Source organism: Peromyscus maniculatus, chromosome X (genome assembly GCF_049852395.1).
Source record: "Peromyscus maniculatus bairdii isolate BWxNUB_F1_BW_parent chromosome X, HU_Pman_BW_mat_3.1, whole genome shotgun sequence".
Classification (NCBI taxonomy): domain Eukaryota; kingdom Metazoa; phylum Chordata; class Mammalia; order Rodentia; family Cricetidae; genus Peromyscus; species Peromyscus maniculatus.
Window position 1 is genome coordinate 30,372,706 of NC_134875.1, and position 27,316 is coordinate 30,400,021.

The window sequence follows — 27,316 nt, forward strand, 5'->3', positions numbered from 1 at the left end:
GAAAGGAAAGCAGCCTTGTGAAGAGTGAAGACAGGAGGAGGAAGAAGAAAAAGAAGGTGGAGGGGCTTTCTTTTAAAGGGATTTTAAGTAAGATGACAGCAGAATGCTGGGCAGGTCCTAACACTAGTATATGAAACTCTAAATTGTTTTCCACAGTACCTGCTCCATTTTAAATCTCAAATAACAATGTGTGAATTTTCCAGTTACTCCACATCCTCACAGACAATTATTTTTATTATTATATCACTATTAATGAGTGGTAGACCACAATGGTTTTCATTTGCATTTCCTTAGTGAATAATGATGTGGAACATGTGCTCTCAGTCATCATTTTGAGTAAATACATATTCAAATCTTTGTTAATATTTTTATTAAATTATTTTATTATATGCATGCTTGCTTGCATACATGTGGGGTCTCTCTCTCTCTCTCTCTCTCTCTCTCTCTCTGTGTGTGTGTCTGTGTCTGTGTGTGTGTGTGTGTGTGTGTGTATGTGTGTGTATTTGCTTGTAGAGGTCAAAGGAATTAATTTACAAGATTAGATTCTCTGCAACCATGAGGATCTAAGGGATCTGAACCAGGTTGTTATTTGAGACAGCAAGTGTCATATTTCTACTGATCCATTTCTTTTGCCTATTGTTCATTTTTCATATTTTATTTTGTCTTTTCCTATTCATTTACATGTTTTTATTTTATATTCAGGATACTATAGAACTATCAAATACAATCTGTACATATTTTCTTCTTTTTATGATTTGTATTTCTGTTATCTTAATATAATTTGTTGTTCAGAAGTTTTAGTTTCAGAGACAAGAGATACGGATCAGTGAGTAACAGCTCTTGCATCAGGACCTGAGGTCATATCCTACAATCCACAAAAAAAATTTGATGCTGCTGAGTACATGTCTAAAACCCTACCACAACATATGACCAACATGTTTCATATGAATAAAATTTAAATGAAGAAAAAAGGACTCAACTATTCACTTATATTTCATGGCATGAAAATAATGAAGAAAATGTCTTGGAACAGTATATGTAACTTTCATCTGTTTATTATTTTGATACATAAGCCATTGTTTTGTCTACCATGTCATATTTATCTAGCTTTCTCTTCTACTACTCTTAACTGGGTTAAGTCAACATGATTCTTTCTTTCTTTCATTTTTTTTTTTTTTTTTGGTTTTTCGAGACAAGGTTTCTCTGTGTAGCTTTGCGCCTTTCCTGGAACTCGCTCTGTAGACCAGGCTGGCCTTGAACTCACAAAGATCCTCCTGCCTCTGCCTCCCGAGTGCTGGGATTAAAGGCATGTGCCACCACCGCCTGACTACATGATTCTTACATACAAATTGCCATGTAGCTTTTATAATTTGCCAAAAATACCACCATCTATGCAATTTCCAATACTTTTATAATTCATACTAAATTTAATTTGAATGCATAGACATCGGTTTTCTAACCAAATTTGAAACTCTATTAGGATCTCAAGGAGGCTTTTAAATGTTCCTCCTTTGAGCCAAATATTCTTTTAAGTTAACAAGTTATACTTGAGTGTTTATGGCAGAAAAGATAAAAAAAAATAACTCTGTCAGTGTATCAAATACTTGTGTAGAATATTGTCTGTTATAATAAAAGCAGTAATCTCATTCTGATACAACCTTTTTTAGGGGAAGACAGAGCTTTGACACTAGTCTTTAATTACTAATGAGCACTACGGCATACAATAAGGGATGCTAACCACAATGCCATTTCATAAAATGAATGTGTATATATATATATACACTAGTGTCCTCTTCCCACCATGGCAATCATCCTTTTTACTGTTCAAGAACTGCTGTGCCAGCAGCACTTGAAACAAAACATATTTGTCTTAGTCTTTTGGGCATGGTTTCAAGCAATGATAAATACAATTAACAAACTATATTTAAATCCTTCCTCTTTGGTAATTGTTTACTAATGGAATTTTAAAATCCATTTTTTCCCCTGAATTTCAAGATTGTCTCAATTTTGTAATTTCATGTTTGCTTTCATTTTTAATACCTGGATATTATTTCTTTGATTCATTTATCAGTAACAGCAAGACAATCTTTACCTCAATAAAAGATCAAGTTATCTTCCCTAAGCTTTTGCTGAATTACAATAATAATAGATTTGAAATATTTGTATTCCTTTTAGAATTTCATATGTGAGTACTGTATTTACATCATTTCCAATCCCCCCTCTGAGCTCTCTGTGTGTGTGTGTGGGGGGGGGTGTGCTTGTGCACATGAATTCAGCTGTTGCCAGAAGCTAGAGAGGATGTCAGATCTTCTGGAACTGAATTTACAAGTGGTTATCTATCAGTCCTCTGACATGTGTGCTGAACTCACTCTTAAACTGCTGAGTCATCTCTTCATTACCCATTATCTCTAACATTAAAATAGGGTATTATTTATCTTCATAAAGCACACATTATGTGATACACTGCATCATCTACCATGGAAGTAACATAAGATACTGGAATAGACTTTGGTTTTAAGGGTAGTTTGAATCACAATTTAATTCCACATTCAAAATTTGTAACTTAAGCAAGGCTTAACTACTGTGACTTTGAGTTTTATTTCATTCAGAAACTTTGCACTACAGTTTCAATATAGTTCTAGTGGGTAAATCAGAGGAAGTAAACTGATACAATTGCTTGTATCTATTTATGCACTTGAATTCAACTTTTTTCTTCTTTAAAGGATAAGTTTGTTCATAAATAAAAATGTTTAAATTATTTTTAATATAAATATTTTATACAATAGAATTTTATTCAGCTGTGAAGAAAACAGATTATGAAATTTCAAGGAAAAATGGTAGAAATAGAAAACATAATATTAAGTCAGTAACTCACAGTTAAAAATAGGAACACCACCTGATTTTAAATCATGAAACCACAGTTTCCAGTAATTCAGGCTAGAGGGATAGTTATTGTTTCAAAATTTGATGTTACAAAATTTAGATCTATAGACATTATCTTAGATGAAAAAATATCTACAACTACACAGGAGAAAAAATAAAAATAAATAAATGGTACAATAATATGGGTATCAGGTAAATGTAGTATTTACTTTTATCAGGCAAAACTAAACTGGTTTTATTCTGAGGCAATCTAAAATATAAAGATATGAAATCATCAAAAGAAGCCAATTTTAGACATTTTAATATATGGATTATTTAACCCTATTCTAAATATATTTCTTTTTCAAATTTTTTTATTATTTTATTTACAAAAATGGAAATATTTTATTAAATTATCGGTCATAATAACAATACCAGAAAACAATACCCAGGATTCTAGCACTCATTTAAAAGCTAGTTGAAATTTTTTTTCTTTTAGCTAAAAATGTAGAAGATATAAACAAAAAATGATGTTGGCTTTGGTTTTTCTTAGCATCAGAAAACTTACTAACTGAACTGTGCTGTATAAATTCATGTTATCCTATTGCTCTTTTGGGTACTTCATTTCTGTGCTATAGTATGCTCATGAACATCTGTCTTAGAATTTTCTGGTACTTATATCTTACATTAATCCTAACTTTTTAAATTAAAACTGAATTTATCTTTTCCTAAAAGCTACTCTATTGCTGCTATTATTTTTATTATTTTTTAAATTGTCAAACATGATAATGGTTTTCATTATGGCATGTTAATGTATATTTTTAGGTTGACATTCTTCTTCCAGTTCCTACACTGTCCCTTTACCCATCTCTTGGTCAAGCCTCTCTTGTGCTTTTATGTCACATTTATTGTGTTGCATCCCCTTCCCTCAAGGCTGGCCAACCATTACAAATTTTTGCATCCCTCTCTATCTTTTCAAAACTTACTCCCTTTTATCCACACATCAAAAAGTAACACCTATTATTTGCATGAAGAGAAAAAACACGTTGCACTTGTCTGAATCTAGGACACTGAATATTGTATTTGATATGGGCTTTTTTATCCAACAGAATATTTTTTACTGAATATTTGGGTATTTCACATATCATGCACCCTGATCATACTCATTTCCCAGTCCTCCCATGTCTGACTGCCATCCTTGCAAGCCACCTCTCCCCCCAACACACACAAAAAAAATGAAGGACACACACACATAAAAAAAAGTCTAATTTTTGGTGTCCATATACTCACTGAAGAATGGTCAAACTCCCAGTGGCCAACATCTTAAGGAAAACTGAATCCTCCAATGGCACTCCACCAGTAGCTATCTCTTGTGGAGAACTACACTTCAGCATCCTTATCACAGTTTTTAAGAGTTCTCTTTCATGGTTTCCTTTTTAGGCTGTAACTTTTGGGCGGTTCTGGGTTCGGGGATAAGGATTGTCACAGATACCTTCCATGTTCCCCTCTCTCAATTGTGCACCTGCAGTTACTGATATGACTGCAAAAGTATCTTCCTTGCCCTTTACATTCACTAGGAGCATGAATCATGGACTTCCACAAGGTTTCTGGCAACAGCACAGACCATCAACAGCCCCATGGTCTCTAGCATCATCACATGTCAAGGACTTCCACTTTGTCGTTGGTGACAGTAGAGACCATGGACATATACAAGGCTGTCTGCTGAAGCACGGGCAACAAGCAGCACAGGCCAGGAGCATCAACATGGCCTTCAGTTTAATGTGGGCTGTGGACACCTATAAGGACCCCAGCATCTGCCCAGCCTATGGACATCACCATGGCCTCAGGCAGCAACACAGACCACAGAGCATAGAAATCAACATGGCTCCACGTGGCAGCACAGCCCACAGATATTAACATGACTTCAGGTGGTAGCATAGGGGACATCAACATGACCTTTGATGGTGACACAGGCCACCACAGACATCAACATGACCCCACAGCATCACTGAAATCATGGACATAAACATAGCCCTTTGTGTCATGGGAATCAACAAGACCTCAGGTGGTTACATGAGCCACCCATACCAATATGGCCTCGGGTGGCCACATAGCACATGGGCTTCAACATGACCTCAGGCTGCAGCACAGACCAAGGACATCCACATGGCCTTAGGTGTCATTTTCAAAAGAAAGCATGGCACTGGAATTTTGTTTTGTTAGAGTAAAAGATTTGTTATGCTCCTTTGTTGCTGTAATAAACATAGTGATCAAAAGCAATTTTTTGAACAAAACATTTATATTGGCTTCCAGGGGAAGAATTAATAATGATGGAGGAGGCATAGCAGCACACATCCAGGACTGGAAACTGAGAAATCATACCTTCAACAAAAAACATAAAGCAGAAAGAGTACAAAGTAGAACTAGGATTAGGCTATTAGCTCACAAAGTCTGCCCTCAATGATGTACTTCCTACAGCAAGTTTCCTCCTCCTAATTTTTCCACAATCTCCCCAAATAGCCTCACTAACTGGGGATCAAGTGTTTAGATATGTGTGTAGCTGAAAGTTTTCCTCATCATCCTCAGCCACTGAGACCCAAGTAAACACACAGAGGGTTATATTAATTAAAACTGCTCGGCCATTAGCTCAGGCCTACCACTGACGAGCTTTTACACTTAAACTCAGCCCATTTTTGGTAATCTACATGTTGCCATATGTTCCATGGCTTTACCTGTGTGTCATTACATACTGCTCCCTGGATGGTAGGCTAGTGTCTCTTCAGCCTTCCTTTTCCCAGAATTTTCTTTGTCTGGTTATTCTGCCTATACTTCCTGCCTGACTACTGACCAAGCAGCATTTTATATACCAACCAATCAAAGCAACACATTCACAGCATACAGAGTGATATTACTCATCGTATGTGAGCCTATGGGGATCATTTATAACACAAAACACCACATTATGTAAACATGAGGATCCAAGTTCAGATCCCTAGCACTTACGTATTCACAAACAGCCAGAATTCCAGGGTTGACTGATAGGTCAAACTGATGTTTGTTTGTTTTTTCCCCTGGGAGTGTGCAGAACACTTTCCAGCACTATCAAAGACAGGCAGTGGAGAGAAAGCTTCTAGCTCTGTAATGCACTTTTAAAACTTCTGACTGGAGCTTACAAATCAATCATTATAGAAAAGTATTTTGATTGTTAATTCATAAAATATACATATAATTGTTTGTTTTTGAAATTTTAGACATAAGCATGAACTAACAAGACAAATAATTTATCATAGTCATATAAAACAAGCTCCTGTTTTATGTAACTACAATATGTATTTATATTTCTGGATAGGAGAACACATTTAGTATTTTGTGCAATTACAAATGCATAGAAGTATTTCAGTTTATACAATGAGTGTATTATTCATTCTATATGTGTGCCTATGCATGTTAATTTGTATCCAATGACAAATAAATGGAGAGAATAGAGTTGAACAATTTGTTTTCAAGTGCATAGTATAAATGCTAAATGCTTTGACATTTAGCATATGACAAATGCTAAAATATCTGATTAATTCAAGGGGAAACAATCAGTAAGTTCATCACCTATAACCTAAACAGTGAGCTAATTGAGCTTTTCTTTTATTCTTGGTTGTGGAAAATTAGTGCAGTTTGTTTTTGAAATAATATAAGATGTACTTAAGTGTTTTAAAACTTTGGTAATATGAATAAAATAACAAACACTGGTCAGTAATTTTAACATAAAGTTAAAATTTTGTAATGTAAATATTATTGGATATAGGCTGATCATTTGTCTTCTTTTCTGTTCTTATTTTATTTTTATGTCTTTAAATGTGACTTATTTTTCAAGGAGGAAAATTTTAGTAAGCATTAAAATAAAGTTATTCACTGTTTTCCAGGAAGGTTAACAAGCAAAATACAGTTTGTTTTGATTTGTCTTTAATTATTCATCTCTTGGATAAACAAACAATTAGATGGGAGTGCTTCATCTGATATCATTCTCATAATATAAAAGCATTCACAATTAAAGGAACATAATCACCAGAAATACTAATATTTAAAATTAAAATATACTCTTTTTGTGTGACAAAGTTCAGATATTTCCTACCTTATTTCAGTATATTAAATATATTTTGATTTACTGTTTTAGAAATATTGGGAACTTTCTCTATTATTTCTCATAGAAAGCATTGTTTTACTTATTACTATACTTCATTGAAAGGAAGGGAATTGAAAATATATAATGCTTTGGACCTCCTTCATTATAGAGATTTATTGTATGCTTTATAAATGTGATTATTGAGAAATTGTCCAAATATGAATTAAACCCTTTGGAAAAATACTACTATAAACCTTATCTCATCAACATACAAGTACAGGTACAATAAAGATTCTTTGTCTCAAGTCAAATACAATTATAAATTCAAGAAGAAAAACACAAAGGAACAAACATTTGAGATAGGTTAGTACAATTTTCATTTCTTTTCTCTTAGAGAAACAAAACAAAATATAAAGTATTAAAAAGACAGATTCACCACTTAATTACAATAAAAATATAGACATTTAAGTCTATCAAACCAATAATAATTCTATTATAAAAATATAGTTGGAATCATTTGGTTAAAGTTTCAGTTTACTCTATTCTTTTTTTTTTTTTTTTTTTTGTTTTTCGAGACAGGGTTTCTCTTGTGTAGCTTTGCGCCTTTCCTGGAACTCACTTGGTAGCCCAGGCTGGCCTCGAACTCACAGAGATCCGCCTGCCTCTGCCTCCCAAGTGCTGGGATTAAAGACGTGCGCCACCACCGCCCGGCCCCAGTTTACTCTCTTCTTGATAAAGGCAAAAAAAAAAAAAAACCTATATCTAACTACTTAGTCTGATGGTAACTCACTCTCAAAAGTGGAATGCTGTGTTTCTTTATTTTAAAATTGATAAATCAAATGTCTCAAAGCTTTTTCCTATTTTTTTTTATTTTAGTACTTGTGGTGGTTTGAAAGAAAATGGCCTCCAAAGAGAATGGCACTATTAGGAGGCATGGCTTTGTTGGTGTAGGTATGGCCTTGTTGGAGGAAGTGTGCCACTGTAGAGGCAGGCTTTGAGGTCTCATATATGCTCAAGCCATGCCCAGTGAGAGAGACCACTTCCTGTTGCCTGGAAGTCAAGATGTAAGAACGCTCAGCTACTTCTCCATACCACGTCTGCCTGCGCACCACCATACTCCCAGCCACCATGCTCCCCATCATGATGATAATGGACTAAACTTCTGGAACTGTAAGCAGCTACCTCAATTAAATGTTTTACCTTATAAGAGTTGTTGTCATGGTCATGGTGTCTCTTCAAAGCAAGAGAAATTAAGATGGACTAGTGTATATTTACTTTTTACCCATTATTACATGTGTCATATAACAGTTTACTATATTAACTACTCCTAATCTGGTTCATAAATTTCATGAAATACAAATTAAGCATACTTTTTTCAGCTTTATTCAGTGCAAACTCATCTGTTGCTACTGAAATAAAAAACAAAAACAGAAAAAGTTTGTTGAGTTGAAAAAGAATAAATTAATATTTACAAAACATTCAGCAAGTTAAAGATCAAACGCATGATTTTACAAATAATGGTTGTTATTCTGTAATATGTAGGCATAATCTAATACTGATATAATCTAAAATATTCTTCCAGAAATCAAATTCAAATCTCCTCTTTGAGCTGCATTTTGAGACGTGGTCCTAAATAATAAAACAGTTTAATTTGTTTCAACATGTTTCCTTTGCTTTTCTTGCTAACTATCTGATACATACACTAATGAACAGTGATATTGATAAAGAGTAAATAATACTAGGAAAGAAAAACTAAAGTCATGGATAACTTTTTTAAGAAAGAGGCATTGATAATGGATAATTGAAATTTAAATTTGTATTATGTAGTGATAATTGTTATATTCTATAAATTTTGCCTTAAATATCAACTCTGAAATTTAAAGTAATTGAGAAATATCAAAGAACTAATTCTCATGATCCAAGAATTATAATAGTTATAAAAATTATTTGATAGATTGTTCTTCATTTGAGTCTATCACTAAAAACAACACAGATTACGATTTTAGATACCATAGTTCATAGTACCACAATCAAAGATATATTAGGAATTCACTGTAAACAACCCCTTTAAACCACTCTTATCACAGTCACTTTATTGTTTGTATATTAGACAAATTCAATGTCTTTTTCAGCTTCATGTTAAAACTCTTTAAGCCTCTAAAATAATGGGATCACTTTCTCTTGAAATACAGTATACTTTTGGCTTCATATAATTCTAATTTTTGGTGCCATTCTTGAAATAAAATAAAAACTTCTTTAAGTAGCCTTTGCAGATCATGATGTGTGTTTTGTCCACCTCAAAGATCTAGTTTCATGTCACTATTTCCAGTCATTACAAGGTGACTAAACTATACTTATTTTATAAACTTGGATTCTTGCATATACTATTACACATATTAGTGAATATAAGCATTTAGTTCAATACACACCCTGTAAATGTTATTAATAATGCTTTATTATAAATAAATATTTTAAAACATTTAAAGTCTTAAAGTCCTACTTTATGTTACAGACAACAAAACTCTCCTAGTTGGCAAAGTTAAGGGTCTGAAATTCAAGCTAGCAAAACTAGATTAGGATACCAGACTCTGAACCATCAAACTAAAATGCACTTTATTCAGTCTTTGCCCTCCACAAATACAGAAAAAACAACAAAAACAATCAAATGTGTCTCATTTTGTATTTTTATTTCTTAAATGAAAATCAATAAGAGGAAATATTTATATAACAACTTTGTATATCAAAAAGCATTGCTGTACAAGCACATTTTAGCTAAGGGCAACTTAATAACAAATTATAACCATGAAACAGCTTTAAATTAAATAAAGGCAAATGATGGGTGTTTACCTAAATATATATGGGCCTTGATGGAGAGGAAATAGGGATTACTTCTATGAAACTCATGATACATGTCTTCCCATGTCTTATTTCTTGTCTTAGGATTACTTTGGAGATTTAAAAGTAAAAAGAAAACTTAATTTTGAGTTTTGGGGAATAATTAAGGAAAATATATGCATGTTGCTAATCAGTTGTTTTCCTATCTTTTTAAGTGTGTGTGTGTGTGTGTGTGTGTGTGTGTGTGTGTGTGTGTTCATGTGTTTGGGTGTGGGTTTGAATCTACATGGATATACATGGAGGATATTTTGTGTACATGTTTACTCACACATATATAAAGGCTAGAGAACAACCTCCAGTGTCATTCTCAGGAACATCTCCTTTGAAACAGGATCACTCATCTGTCCAGAGATCACTATTTTGTCTAGACTGGCTGATCAAGGAATTAAGTGATTTTACTTGTATTCTAAACATCCAAATGGAAGCATGGATAGAATTCACTCATGTGCCTTACATTTGAAGTGGTCTACTTAGACTGTTGTATGGGGAACATGGGGTGAAGATGGTGGAACTAATTAGGAGACTATTAAATATTTAGCCTGCTAAATAATTGTGGTTTTCATAAAAATACCAAAGCAGGCATTGGAAATTGCTGCTTTCTGTATATACTGTTTGCTTACATATAAATATGAAAACCCACAAAATAATTTTAAAAACTGTGTAATAAATATCTCTACACAATTTATTTAGCTCAGTTGATTTCAAATTTTGACATTTCTTTCTCTTTTTACTTTGTTTACACACACACACACACACACACACACACACACACATATATATACATATATATAGTATATATATATTTAAATTTTGTTTAACAAACCAAAATATGCTTCAGACATCTTTATACTTTGTTATGAAGCACTATTTTACTATGAATTCTCCAACATTGATGTCTTTTGCTGAAATATAGCACAATCTCTGAATTTAAAATTGATTCAAATTATTCTAAATTAGGTTGTTATTCAAGTTACGCCAATTGTAAAAAAAAATCTCTGTGCTTTTTCTATCTCTTTATTATTTGTTTAGTTATTCTTTACTGAGACAGGGTCTTGCTACTTACCACTGTTTGTCTTTCTACTCATTCTACTTCCTGTGTAGCCAAATTTCAAAACACTCCTGTCCTGCCCCTGCTTCTGGAATGCTGGGACTATAAGTGTGTGTGATAATAGCAAACTTATTTTCATTTATATTCTTTTTTCCAGTATCTGTATGAGATTCACACATGTCCCTTGAATCTAATAACTTACTGCTCTTCTTCAATATCAATTAATTCAAACTATTTAAATAATTTCCTCATGGTATTAAGTATATTGAGTAGCTCAGATAAGTCACCTTATGGAATTTGTCATATGTTGGTTTCTTTAATTATTTTATTACATTCAAGTCGAGCAGTTACATAAAGGATAACTAATAGATGATGCTATAAATCTTGAACTACACAATATTCAGGGTTATACATAATGTCAGATTAACTGTCAACTAGAGAGTAAATTATACTTGGTCGAAGTAGTAACTACTCGTTTTTTTTTTCATTTTTTAAAAAAAGATATTTTATGCTTTGAAATTTACTATCTATGTATATTTTAAGAAATTTTGATTATTTTTGTGTAGCCAATATTACTGTAAGTAGTAGCATTAACCATTTACGATCCTTTAATGAATCAGTTACTACATAATGGGGATGATTTTTCTAAACCTACAATAGTCTCCATGTTTATTAGTTCTTACAGTCTACACACTAATTTTATTCTCTCTCCCTTCCTCCACTATGTCTCTGTTTTCTAGTCCCCATATTTACTGTGTACTACATAACTTCTAAAAATCATTCTTTTAAACACTGTTTATTGTTATTATTACTCTTTTCATACACAAATTATCCCAAACATTGCCAGTGATTAGTACTTCATATTTGTTCCTTTATTCCTTTAACATGACCTTTGCTTTTGGTTACATCACTGTTTTTCACAAAGTACAGACAGATTGACACGAAAGCTAACAAGAAGTAATTTGTAAGATTCAGGTGGAAAGAAATAGAAAGGTATTTTTTCTAGTATATCTCTTCTATTAAGTTTTGATTTTGTATATAAATGTGTTTAAATTTCAAACAATTAAATTAAACCATAAGACAATAAATGAGATCCTTACATACTAATATCATCATGGCACATAAAATGAATGGTATGTGTAGACATTAAGACACATTTCAACTCATATTTGAAATAGCATGCTCACTGCAAACTGATGGAGAGATAGCCTAAATACATAAAAATGCAAAACGACCTTGAACTTTACACACACACACACACACACACACACACACACACACACACACACATATATATATATATATATATATATTTAGAATTCATTGATATAGAATTCTACAACAAAAGGTTGATAATACTGCAAAGTGCTATTGTCAGGAAATAAGGTTATTAGTGTAGAATAAAGGAAATATAAAAATGGAAAGTGAAGTTGGGAAAGATTTGTAGTATCAATTAGCCTTACCCAAATGAAAAGAATGTTAATGACAAGAAAATAGAAAACATATACATATTTTATTGCCTAAGCTACTACTTACTGAAAATGATAAGAATATCTTGGGTAAATGTCTGGATTAAGGTTTAAAACAGGAAAGGTACATAATTTTGGATGCCTATGAAATACAAATCAATAGATTATTAGAAAGTTTAATGGGGAGATTAAAGAAAAGTGCTTGCTAATAGCTTATGCCTTATGTCATTTGCTGAGTGTCATTTATTGTGTTAATACAAATGTAAGAAGAGCGCCTTTAATCCCAGCACTCGGGAGGCAGAGGCAGGCGGATCTCTGTGAGTTCGAGGCCAGCCTGGGCTACCAAGTGAGTTCCAGGAAAGGCGCAAAGCTACACAGAGAAACCCTGTCTCGAAAAACCAAAAAAAAAAAAAAAAAAAAAAACAAATGTAAGAAGAGGATAGTTAAATGAGGAAAATAAACCTATTTTTAGAGTGAAAAATAGACAAACACACGTACTGTATAGACAATTACATGTTAGTTGAGAGAAGAAATAGAAGTAGAAACAAATGTAGAAAAAAAATCTACATACATATGGAATTGATTTTCTAGAAATTAGAATAATTTATCAGATAAATGAGTCAAGACAAGTAGGGTTTAATATTGAATTTAGAGTAGTCAAATATCGAAATTTGAAGAGAGACAGAAATGTGGTTAGTAAAATAAGTAAAAACAGCAAACATTGCTTTATTAAAACCCTGAACAGTCCGTGACTTCTCAGTGGGTAAAGAACATACTTCTCTTTACTTAAGTTTTCTCTTACAATTTTTCGACTATTTTGTGATGCATTCTGAGATATCCCTTTGAGACAAATTTGAAGATCACAAACTGAGCAGTCAGGCATGCCACCTCTGTCATCTGAGCCTTAGGAATTTCTGTTAAATATCAGTTGTATTACATATTTAAGTTCCCATTGTTCTTCAAAGTTCTCTGTTTTTTTTTTTAATCAATGAGTGCAGGTTCTGTGTCTAGGAACTTAATAGTTTCTTGACAGTAATGATACAAGAGGCTTGAATTTCATTGTGAAACATTAGACATGTATGTGCACACTCCTCAGACTGATCCTTAGCACCAAAATAAAAAATGAAAAACAAAGCAAAGTAAACAAATAAACAAATAGGCAACATTTTTGTCTGATTTATTCAGACAAACATTTTATTAGTTTATTTCACACATCAGTGAGTCTTAGAAATCTGTTCTTTTGTTTGTAAGTCTGATGAAACAAACTTGAGAATCTTCATTTCTACTCATTTCCACAAATAAAAGGCATATCGAATCAGTTATAATAGATTAGAGATAGTTTTTCAAGTACGTTTTCCATGGACCCTTTACTGGTACTAAATTGTTTGAAGGGTTGATAAGGAAAGATAGACTAGTATACAAGCCAGCCTTTTCTCAGGTCAGGATCTTCTCTTAAGAGCAGCATGTTTCTGTAGTCACTGTTGCATATTCTGTTTTATAAAAACTCTTTACCAGATTTTTTTTAAAAAGAATCTAATCATCTCTTTGACTATATTTATATCTATTATTCACTTTCTATCACTTCATTTTTCTATTCATATTTTATTGTGCAGTTATATGAGATTTTACTGTTAACTTGATAACTTGGTCTACTTTATAATGTAGGGTCATTTCTCACAATAGTGTAACTCATTTGTCCAAAGTAGTTAGTGACTGAATATTATCTTCCATAGTAGTTCATAACATTTATTGAGTAGCATTCCCTTTTTTTTCTATAAAAATGTTGATGTAACTTCTGCAACAGAATATTTTAATCCTCATATAGTAAGTACTACCTTCCAAGCCTTTATAAATGCTTGTATATTTTAACTAGTTTAATACTGAGAAAGCTTAACTAACCCAGCAATATTATTTTCCATATTTAAAAGAGTACCATGTTTTACAATACATGAACTTTATTTAGTTATAAACTATATCTACACATTAATATATTCTTAAATATATCACAAAGCACAACACAATGTTTACAACAAGGTAAAATGTTCCTCTAATTTGTAATGGATCACTATGATTAGCCCCTTAAATGACTGTAAACCAGGTACTTTTTTTAAAGTAACCCTACAGTTTGCTCTCAGGCTTTGGACTTAGAAAGACACTGAGGGAAAATAATATGTAATTTGCTTCTCTCATTCTTTCTATAACAGTTTATATGGTGGAATGAAACTTTATATAATATGACTATTACTCCTTTTGTTATACCCTCATCACCTCTACCACCTCTAATAGTATATAAGTTTAATATTTAATACAAAATGTGCAAATTAATCTTAAAAAGTAACTAGAAACTATATGTGTGTTTGCATTTCAGAAGCTATATTGAAGAAAACACCATCCAATACTTTTCTCACTGCATTTCCAAAAACAATAAGTCCTGTATTACTATAGGACCTAAAGGTTGGTTGAGCGAATTAATTAGCAAAGAACTAGGATCTTAATGGTAACCAATATCATCTGGTTTACCAGCCACATCAAAAGGATATCTGTCAATCAGACCCTTGTTCCCAGAAGACAAACACTGTGCCAGAATGACTGCCAAGATGAACAAATATTTCATAGCTGTCACTGGCTGGTTGATTGGCAGGTTGCCTGATTTGCTCTGGGTTTTTATTCACCTAGGAAATTTAGAAAATAAAAAAAGGACCAGCCAGAGCTAAACAGACGTAAATTGTAAGAGCTCAGATGTGTGGAAGTCCAGAGCATGTTTAATGCTATCCCAGGTTTTCAGCTACATACAGAGCATTCTTTGTTTATTCCTTGTCCATGAAAACCAGGACTGTGTGACTATATTTTATTTTTAAACATTTTATTAGAGAAGTGAAAATTATACCTGTGTGTGTGTAGGAAAAGAAAAATAGTATTTCTCTTACAGATGCATAAACAAACACAAATGTGAACATACCATTGCTGCAAACACAAGCCATATCATAAATGAAAGAGTATACAGCAAAACAGTTGAAGTTTAAAAACCAAACCAAACAAAATAAATCAATAATTCCCTGTGCCAACTGGCAAAATCAGATTTTAAAATTCTACTCATCTTATGCTCTTAAGCCAAAAATAACTCTCAGTGAAAGAAGCTAAAGATTTCACTTTTTTATTTATTTTTTAACTCAGTAACTTTATTTTTCTGGACCAGAACTAATAGTAAGAATTCCTAAGTAACAACTCTGAACAGCAGCCATCATAGCCACTCTTTCTACTAATCTCTGCTCTCAGTTCCAAAATTCTTTTTCTGTATATCATTAGTTTGTCGCATCTATTATTACAACTGGAGGATGTCATATAACTCTAGAGGCTGCCGTTCTGAAACAAGGTGTCAATAGAGTCATGCTCTTTTAGAATCCTTAGAGCCAAGAATTCTTCCTCTCTTCTTCAAAGTCCTGTTAGCTCCCAGCATTTCTTGGCTGCAGAAGCATAAATTCAAGGGTCTACTGACATTCTCAAATGACATTGTCCTGTGTTTCTTCACATTATTTTCCATCAAGACATATTTATATCTGAATAAGTGTATGAGCCTACCAAACTGTCCTCATTTTTGCTTGATTACCTCTCTAAAGGGCTCATGTCCAATAAAGTACCAGAGGTACTACAAGTAGTATGAACATGCTCTTTTCACTATCCAGACTTTCATTGTCAAATAACAATTCCTAATATCTTGGTGTCCATGAATAATCACATAACATGAAATTTCATCCATCCTACTCATAGGCAACACACCTGTGTTCTCCTTCCTTTTATTCTAGGAAAAAGACTTTTTTTTTTTATTAAAAGACATTGTGAGTTCTCTTTACTGTGTGATGGCCCCAAATTCCTGATATTCTAAAATGAGATTACTACCGATTTTAGGTTCTCCCGACCAAAATACATGATGTTGATATTTTACATAAATGTAAATTTTCACATTTTAACTTGTTGAATTACCTCTTATTATCACCTCATGTCTTCAAATTTCACCCCATCTTTTCAGCCACTACAGTTACATATGAATATTATGTAAATAAAATTAGATGTTTTCATAACCAAATTCAATTAGATATTCTTAAAAGCTTTGTGAATCTTCTCTTTTATCTGATATGTCATTATGATTCTAACATATTGTTGACAGATTATATGACCAGGATTCTGTTTGAAATTTTCATATAAACATTGAGTATAAAGATACCTCCTTATCCATGTGTATTGCTGCTTTATTGATAAGACCGAGGAAGTAAGGATCACCTGGTTGTCCATAATCTGGTGAATGGAAAGTTAAAACTGGTACATTTACAGAGTGGAATATTCAAACATTAAGAAAAAGAAGATTCTTACATCCACAGGTGAATGTACCAAGCTGGACATGGCCACCTTAAAACTGGTACATTTACAGAGTGGAATATTCAAACATTAAGAAAAAGAAGATTCTTACATCCACAGGTGAATGTACCAAGCTGGACATGGCCACATATATAGATTAACCATGCTGCAGTGTAAGGCAGCATGGTTAAGGTATCCAAGAGAATATGGGAAACAGACTGAAATTGTTTTAAAGAACACAGAGTAGGATGTATAAAGTACAAGGGATGAATCTGGGAGAAGTAGGAGAAAGGAACAACTATGATCACAATATGTTATGCAAAAATCTTAACTTGTAAGAGTATGAGAAACAATTTCCAAGATATGCCAAGTCTAGAATCAGGTAGCACATCAGGAGACCTGCCAAATATACTAACATTGATTGATTGCTTAATAGTCTTGAAGAACAGTAAAATATCACCTTACTCTTCTGTTACCCATTCTTTACTGTTTCCTTGCCAAAAACTTCTATGGATCATCTATGTATTTTAGTCACTGAGTTAAGCACTAAAGAATGTCCAGCTGTGAAGGAAGAAAAAAAGTCGGAAATACAGTGTAAACAAGGGAAGGAAGCATAAAATATATTGCAAGAAGTGTAACAGGCTTTACCATGTGTGATCCTACATCATCATATATCGCATGGTATTGCTCTTCCTGTGCTATATTGTTGTTATCAATTCAAAATGTTCCAATTCTTATATAATGAAAAGACTATTATTATATATCTCACCTGTTTTCTTAATAGCTCACTGTTTTGCCTAAATGGAGTGTTCAAATGTATCACCTGTTAACTATACTTTCAGTAGTACTCCTGAACAACCTGTCCTTGTCTACAGAAAGTTAACCAATTTGTCAATTACACAGATTCCAAGTGTTGCTATTTGCAGTTATTTCATGTTCTGTATCTCTTATATCTAACCAGTATGATCCTTTTCTTTATATAAAGTATTCTTAACCTGAAATCAAAGACTATTATAATTTTCACCTCCTGAGTGTGTTATTCTGTAACTATACTGAATTTTTAAATTAAATCTACCAGCTCTTTGATGGAAGTTTTAATATCTTTTAATATAATATATGTTTTACCTATAAATATAGGTATTATTTTCTTCTTTCCAAAATTAGTATCTTTGTTTCCTTTTCTTTTATTTAGTTGAATTTTGTTTATGTGATTGTGAATTATGTGTTTGTTTTCATGTGTACCTCATGAATGTAGTAGTGTCCAAGGAGACCTGAAAGTGAGTTGGGTCCTCTGGAAGTGATGTTACAGTAAGCTACCCAGTAGGTGATGTGTTCTAACCACTTAAACATTTTCTCCAGCCCTTTCTTTCCTTATCTTGAGCACTTTATTTGTCTTGGTCATTTGAACTACCGAGAACATGATAGATGCTCAGTCCAAGAGACTGGGTACCTCAGTAGTTCCAAGTTGGCAACAAGGACCTGAGGGATTTCTGGAAAGGTAATAGTCCTCAGTCTGTATTGGAAATCTTGGAAACAGTGGCTCCAAACTCAGCAATGGAATCAGGCAAATAGGCAAAAGAGTAAGATTCTTAGTCTCTCTTTCATATCTAGGCTGGTACCAGAAGGTGCCTTCTACATGAAGAGTGAGTCTTCCCACATGAATTAAGGCAATGGAAACAATTCCTCAACTGAAGCTTCTAGCTCAGGTGATTCTAAACTGTGTTAAGTTTAAAACAAACCACTGGACTTTTCCCCATTTCCATAAAATTCTGTACTTTCTTAATGCTGTTAAAAGAATATTATGTGGGGCTAGAGAGATGGCTCAGAGGTTAAGAGCACTGGCTATTCTTCCAGAGGTTCTGAGTTCAATTCCCAGCAACTACATGATGGTTCTTAACCATCTGTAATGAGATCTGGTGCCCTCTTCTGGCCATGCAGACAGAGCACTGTATACATAATGAATAAATACATCTTTTTTTTTTTTTTTTTAAAGAATATTATATACTCTGATGTGGTTATTTGAATGATAATATCCACCACAGGCTCAGATGTTTTAATAATCAGCCCCCAGCTGGTGGCATTGATTGGTCAGGTTTAAGAATTGGGGACACGTTGGAGAAAGTATGGTATGAGGAACAGACATTAAGTGTGTATAATTTGCACCACTTTTAGTTAATTCTCTCTACTTTGTGCTTTGGACTTAAGATGTGAGCTTTTAGCCTACTGCTCAGCCTCCAATAGCCACCTGCCGTCATGCTACACTACTATGATGATGATGGACAATTATATCTCAAGAACCATAATCTCCAAATAAGCCTTCCTTCTGTAAGGTGCCTTGCCCACAGTGTTTTATCACAGCAGTAGAAAAATAACTAATTCATCTGAATAGAAATGTCTTTTCAGATATGTGGATTTCCAGTTTTTATTCCTTTTCATGAATTAATTTACAGCTCTGTTGACAATGTCCTTTTGTGTATAACAAATTTTTGCTTCACTCAAGTCCAATTTCCATTTAGTTTAGTCTGTGATGTTGGAGTCATATCCAAGAAATACCAAACCCCAAATCATGAAAGTTTCCTACTGTTTTTTTTTTCTTGGAGTTTCATATTTTTAGGTCTCATATTTATGCCTGAGGTACAGTTTAGCTTTTTTTATATCATGCATAGAATAGGAATTTAATTTCACCCATTTGTATGTATACATTTTTAGCATCAATTGTTGAAGAGACTGGATTTCTCAAGAGAATGTTTTTGATAATTTTGTTGAAAATTATTTGACCATATATGCAAGTTCTTAGCACTCAGTTCTGTTTTTTTTTTTGGGGGGGGGGTATTTTCTCATGTTTCATAGTGCTATTACATAGCCATCATTATTGCAGTTCTGTAACAAATTACAAAATTAGTAAGATCTGCAATGTTGATTCTTTATTTTTTCAGATTGTTTGCTTATTTATTCTCTCTTGAGATTCCATTTGAATTCTTTTAATTTTTTAATTAATGCATAAATGTCATGCCATTTTAGTAACTATTTAAATAAAACTCTAGTTTTCACAGTACCTGTACCTACTATGTCTTAAATACAGACTGCTCCTAATTATCTACATATTAAAAGTTATTGATGTTGGGGCTGGATAGACAGCTCAGTGGTTGAGAGCACTGACTGCTCTTCCAGAGGACCTAGGTTCAATTTCCAGCACCCACATTGCAGCTGACAGTTGTCTGTAACTCCAGTTCCATGGGATCTGACACCCTAACACAAACATACATGCAAGAAAATACTGATGCACATAAAAATAAATTTGAAAAAAGTTATTTGTGTTTTGACACTATTTGGAAGTACTGTAAACTTTGGGAATTTGGGGAGGTGGAGTCAGTTGACAGAACTCCAGATCATTCGTGGCATGCCCTCAAAAGTAATTTGTGATATTGACTCGTTCTCTTTCCCTTATTTGGTGAGACAATAAAATAGCTTATTATGACATAAGATCTTCACATGTTGTGTGAAATTCACTAAAGTCTAAAACCCATGTGGTCAATCAATTCTTGACTTTGAACCTCCAAATCAATGAACTAAATAAACCTTTTACCTCTGTAACTAGCCTGTGTTAGTTATTTCATGGTACCAATTTAAAAGAAACAGACTCTACCTTAGCAGTACTATTTTACAAAGCATTAAAATTTGTTTATTTCTGTCCTTTTAAATTTCTCTGGGCAACATTTTCTTCTTGAATTGAGAAATAATTTGATTATTTTTATTCCTAAATATTCCACTGTTTCTGTATTATTAGCAGTGCAATTGCTTCTTTGTGTTTGGTGTGTTCATTATTGAATACTGGTTTTATATCTTGCTACTTCGTTAACTTAATATTTTTCATTATAACATTTTAATTATGAACTATTTAGAATTTTCTACACATAATGTCATAATATTTATAATGTGATCAATTCCTCCTGCCCTTTTAGTTTGTATGCTTCTATTGGGGGCTCTTAGTGGAAGTTTATCATCACTCTCTAGTCATTGGGTTTCATTCTCAAGTACTCTCTATGTTAACCTGCAGACCTACTTACTTTTTGCAGCATCTTGTTCCATGGTTTTATCTACAAACTACTTATAATATTCAGGTTCATAGAACTCAGTAATAATCTCAATTGTTATTTTAAAATATACTTGCAATCTTTACTGTATTTAGCTTTTAGTTTGAAACACTACCACATTAATCAAAGTTGTCAAAACTACAATTTTATATTTAAAGTGGACTCATGCCTTTTTAAATAGAAGTTTAATAATGTTTTGCTTCAATAAAGTTAAAAATATATTGAAATTAAACATTAACAGAACTACTTTTAGTCATAGAAATCTGTCTATATTGAGTAATTCAAACTAAAACAAATTTAAAGTAGAAAGACAGATTGAAATGTAGCAATCTGAAATAAAATATATAAAAGAATGGATAGATATTTGAGAGAAACAACAATACAGAGCATTCTAGTACATATACTAAATAAATTTAATACAAAATCCATGGTCTGAAACTTTCTTGTATGACTGATATAAAAATCTCATTTCAAGAAACAGGTAAGACTCAAATTATTTACCTAACTGTTAAGCTGGGAATACAGGTCAAATCAATTAACTTCTGCTTTAACTTTAAGTAAATATTTTTCTTTTTAATCATGTTTTTATGTTAATTTGTTTAAACAAGGAATGCATATTGCAAACACAGAAGTAATGTTTATTTTTTCTAGATATCTTAACGTAGAGTAAAACACAACACGTCTTGAGTTTTTGGAACAAAACACCAAGGAGTATTAATATTGCCTTACCACTTATAAATTATTTGACCTTGGAATTTTTGCCTTCCATGCTTCCATTTTAAGCAGATTGTCAAACACAATAGGCATTTACAAGATCTAGATAAAAATATATTTTAAGAGTTAATTCGGCCCCCGACGACTTCCCTTCTGGACCAGAGGTGAGTGCCTGGGTCCAGCCAGGACCCCATCCCTGGCCACCAGCCACTCCTGAGAGGCCTGCCCAACTTGGCACCAGGGTCTGGCCACCGGGCAGCTCCCCTTCTAGCCCCACCGGGAGGGATCCCCATTTCCAAGCCCCCGGCAGCCCCTGCAGTCTCCGTGCCCTGCCCCCACGCCCATCTGCCCAAGACCCCACCCACTTCCTGAGACTTAGAGACCGGCCCCCAGCTCCCAGCCTGTCCCCGACTGCCATTCTGGACCAGAGCTTGCCCCTGACTTCCCTTCTGGACCAAAGAGTTGGACAAGAGAACTCCCTTTTGGACAAGAGAGAGAGTCTTCCTGAGTCTGTCAGATCTTTGTGAAACAAGTCCACTGATAAGACCAAGAAGGAATCACAAGGAGATGGGCAGACGTCAAAGCAGAAGTACATACAGCAAAATGAAGAGCAATACAGCATCACCAGAACCTAGCTCGCCTCCAACATCTAGACCTGAACACCAAAAATTGGAAGAAGCAGAAGAAAGTAGCCTTATGAGTAACTTCATGAAGAAGGTAGAGGCTTGTGTAGAGGAAAAGACAAGAAAATTGGAAGAACGCTGTAAACAACTAGAGGAAAGGGCAAACAAATTAGAAGAAAACAATAAAGCCCTCCAAGAAAACAATAAAGTCCTGGAAGAAAACATTAAAATCCTGGAAGAAAACAATAAAGCACTGAAAGAAAATCATGAAAAAGCAATGAAACAAACAAAGGAAACAGTCCAAGATCTGAAAAGGGAAATTGAAAAAATGAAAAAGACACAAACAGAGGGAATGCTGGAAATAGAAAACCTGAGTAAAAGATCAGGAACTTCGGATGCAAGTATAACAAACAGAATGCAAGAGATGGAAGAGAGGATTTCTGGCATTGAAGATACAGTAGAAGAAATAGTTCCATCAGTCGAAGGAAACACTAAAGCCAACAAAGTCATGAACCAAAATGTCCAAGAAATCTGGGACACCATAAAAAGACCAAACCTACGAAATATAGGGATAGAAGAAGGTGAAGAATACCAACTCAAAGGCACAGAAAATATATTCAACAAAATTATAGAAGAAAACTTTCCCAACTTAAAGAAGGAAATGCCTATGAAGATACAAGAAGCCTATAGAACACCAAACAGACTAGACCCCCAAAAAAAGTCACCTCGACACATAATAATTAAACAACTAAACGTACAGAATAAAGAAAGAATATTAAGAGCAGCCAAGGAAAAAGGCCAAGTGACCTATAAAGGTAAACCCATCAGAATAACACCCGATTTCTCAATGGAGACTTTGAAAGCCAGAAGGACCTGGACAGATGTAATGCAGACACTAAGAGACCATGGATGTCAGCCCAGACTAATATACCCAGCAAAACTTTCAATCATCATAGACGGAAGGAACAAGACATTCGAAGACAAAGCCAGATTTAGACAATACCTATCCACAAACCCAGCCCTACAGAAAGCACTAGAAGGAAAATTCCAACCGAGGGAAGTCAGATACACACTTGAAAACACAGGCAATAGATAAAGCCACAACAGTGAACCCCAAAGAAGAGAAGTACACACACACTACCACCAAAAATAACAGAGATGAAGAATCACTGGTCATTAATATCCCTTAATATCAACGGACTTAATTCACCTATAAAAAGACATAGACTTACAGAATGGATACGAAAGCAGGACCCATCCTTCTGCTGCATACAAGAAACACATCTCAAATTCAAAGATAGACACTACCTAAGAATAAAAGGCTGGGGAAAGACTTTCCAATCAAATGGTCTTAAGAAACAAGCAGGGGTAGCCATCCTGATATCCAACAAAATAGACTTCAAACTAAAATCAATCAAAAGAGATCAAGAAGGATATTACATCCTCGTCACAGGAAAGATCGACCAAGATGAAGTTTCAATTCTGAACATATATGCCCCAAACATAAGGGCACCCACATATGTAAAAGAAACATTACTAAAGCTTAAACCACATATAAAACCCCACACATTAATAGTGGGAGATCTCAACACCCCACTTTCACCACTGGACAGATCTCCCAAATCGAAACTCAACAGAGAAATAAAGGACTTAACCGATGTCATGACCCAATTGGACCTAATAGATACCTACAGAACATTCCATCCTAACAAGAAAGAATATACTTTCTTCTCAGCACCCCATGGAACTTTCTCTAAAATCGACCACATACTTGGCCACAAAGCAAATCTCAACAGATACAAAACAATCAGAATAACCTCCTGTGTTCTATCAGATCACCATGGTTTAAAGCTAGATTTCAACAACAACAAAAACTACAGAAAACCTACAACCTCATGGAAACTGAATAATGCTCAACTGAATCACCAATGGGTTAAGGAAGAAATAAAGAAAGAAATTAAAGACTTCCTAGAGATCAATGAAAATGAAGACACCACATACCCAAACTTATGGGACACTATGAAAGCAGTGCTAAGAGGGAAATTCATAGCACTAAATGCCCACATAAAGAAGTTGGAGAAATCGCACACTAGTGAATTAACAGCACATCTGAAAGCTCTAGAACAAGAAGAAGCAAAGTCTCCAGGAAGAATAGACGCCAGGAAATTATCAAAGTGAGAGGTGAAATTAATAAATTAGAAACTAAGAGAATAATACAAAAAATTAATGAAACAAAGAGTTGGTTCTTTGAGAAAATCAACAAGATAGACAAGCCCTTATCCAAACTAACCAAAAGACAGAGAGAGAGAATCCAAATCAACAAAATCAGAAATGAAAAGGGGGACATAACAACAGACATTGAGGAAATCCAGAGAATTATAAGGTCATATTTCAAAAACCTCTACTCCACAAAACTGGAAAACCTAAAAGAAATGGACATTTTTCTGGATAGATACCACATACCTAAGTTTAATCAAGACCAGATAAACTATTTAAATAGTCCAATAACCCCTAAAGAAATAGAAACAGTCATTAAAGGTCTCCCAACCAAAAAAAGCCCAGGACCAGATGGTTTCAGCGCAGAATTCTACCAGATCTTCAAAGAAGAGTTAATACCAATACTCTCTAAATTGTTCCACATAATAGAAACAGAAGGAACATTACCAAACTCCTTCTATGAGGCTACAATTACCCTGATTCCTAAACCAAACAAGGATGCAACAAAGAAAGAGAACTACAGACCGATCTCCCTCATGAACATTGATGCAAAAATACTCAATAAAATACTGGCAAACAGACTCCAAGAACACATCAGAACAATTATCCACCATGATCAAGTAGGCTTCATCCCAGGGATGCAAGGGTGGTTCAACATACGAAAATCCATTAATGTAATACACCATATAAACAAACTCAAAGAAAAAAACCACATGATCATCTCACTAGATGCAGAAAAGGCATTTGACAAAATCCAACACCCCTTCATGATAAAAGTCTTGGAGCGATCAGGAATACAGGGAACATACCTAAACATAATAAAGGCAATATATAGCAAACCAACAGCCAACATCAAATTAAATGGAGAGAAACTCAAAGCAATTCCACTAAAATCAGGAACGAGACAAGGCTGTCCACTCTCCCCATACTTATTCAATATAGTACTTGAAGTTCTAGCCAGAGCAATAAGACAACATAAGGAGATTAAGGGGATTCAAATTGGAAAGGAAGAAGTCAAGCTTTCCCTATTTGCAGACGACATGATAGTATACTTGAGTGACCCCAAAGATTCCACCCAGGAATTGATAAAGCTTATAAACACCTTCAGCAACATAGCAGGATACAAAATCAACTCAAAAAAATCAGTAGCCCTCCTATATACAATGGACAAAGAAGCTGAGAAGGCAATTAGAGATACATCACCCTTTACAATAGCCAAAAATGACATAAAATACCTTGGGGTAACACTAACCAAGCAAGTGAAGGACCTATATGACAAGAACTTTAAGTCCCTGAAAAAAGAAATTGAAGAAGATCTCAGAAAATGGAAAGATCTTCCATGCTCATGGATAGGCAGGGTTAACATAGTAAAAATGGCAATCTTACCAAAAGCAATTTACAGATTCAATGCAATCCCCATCAAAATACCAACACAATTCTTCACAGATCTGGAAAGAACAATACTCAACTTCATATGGAAAAACAAAAAACCCAGGATAGCTAAAAGAAACCTGTACAATAAAACAACTTCTGGAGGCATCACAATCCCCGACTTCAAGCTCTACTATAGAGCTACAGTAATAAAAACAGCCTGGTTTTGGCATAAAAACCGACATGTGGACCAATGGAATCGAATTGAAGACCCTGACATTAACCCACACACCTATGGACATATAATTTTTGACAAAGAAGCCAAAAGTGTACAATGGAAAAAAGAAAGCATCTTCAACAAATGGTGCTGGCATAACTGGATATCAGCGTGTAGAAGGCTGCAAATAGATCCATATCTGTCACCGTGCACAAAACTTAAGTCCAAGTGGATCAAAGACCTCAACATAAATCCAGCTACTCTGAACCTGCTAGAAGAGAAAGTAGGAAATAGTCTTGAACGCCTTGGCATAGGAGATCACTTCCTAAATATAACACCAGTAGCGCAGACACTGAGACAAACAATCAATCAATGGGACCTCTTGAAACTGAGAAGCTTTTGTAGAGCAAAGGATACGGTCAACAAGGCAAAGCGACAGCCTACAGAATGGGAAAAGATCTTCACCAACCCCACATCTGACAGAGGACTGATATCCAGAATATATAAGGAACTCAAGAAATTAGACATCAAAAGGACCAACAGTCCAATTGAGAAATGGGCTTTAGAACTAAACAGAGAATTCTCAACAGAGGAATCCCAAATGGCTGAAAGACATTTAAGGAATTGCTCAACTTCCCTAATCATCAGGGAAATGCAAATCAAGACAACTCTGAGATACCACCTTACGCCTGTCAGAGTGGCTAAGATCAAAAACACTGAAGACACTTTATGCTGGAGAGGATGTGGAACTAGGGGAACTCTCCTCCACTGCTGGTGGGAATGCAAGCTTGTACAACCACTTTGGAAATCAATATGGCGCTTTCTTAGAAAATTGGGAATCAATCTCCCCCAAGATCCAGCTATACCACTCCTGGGCATATACCCAAGGAATGCTCAATCATACCACAAGAGCACTTGCTCAGCTATGTTCATATCAGCATTGTTTGTAATAGCCAAAACCTGGAAACAACCTAGATGCCCTTCAACTGAAGAATGGATAAATAAATTGTGGTACATATACACAATGGAATACTACTCAGCAGAGAAAAACAACGACATCACACGGTTTGCAGGCAAATGGATGGATCTAGAAAAAAATCATCCTGAGTGAGGTAACCCAGACTCAGAAAGACAAATATGGTATGTACTCACTCATAGGAAGATGCTAGATGTGGAACAAGGATGACTAGACTGCTACTCACATCACCAGTGAGGCTACCTGGAAAACGGGACCCCAAAAAAAGACACGGAGAAATGGACAAGATCTACATGAACAGCCTGGTCATGAGTGGGAACAATGAAGGGCGACAGTCGAGGGAAAGAGTGGGAGATCCTA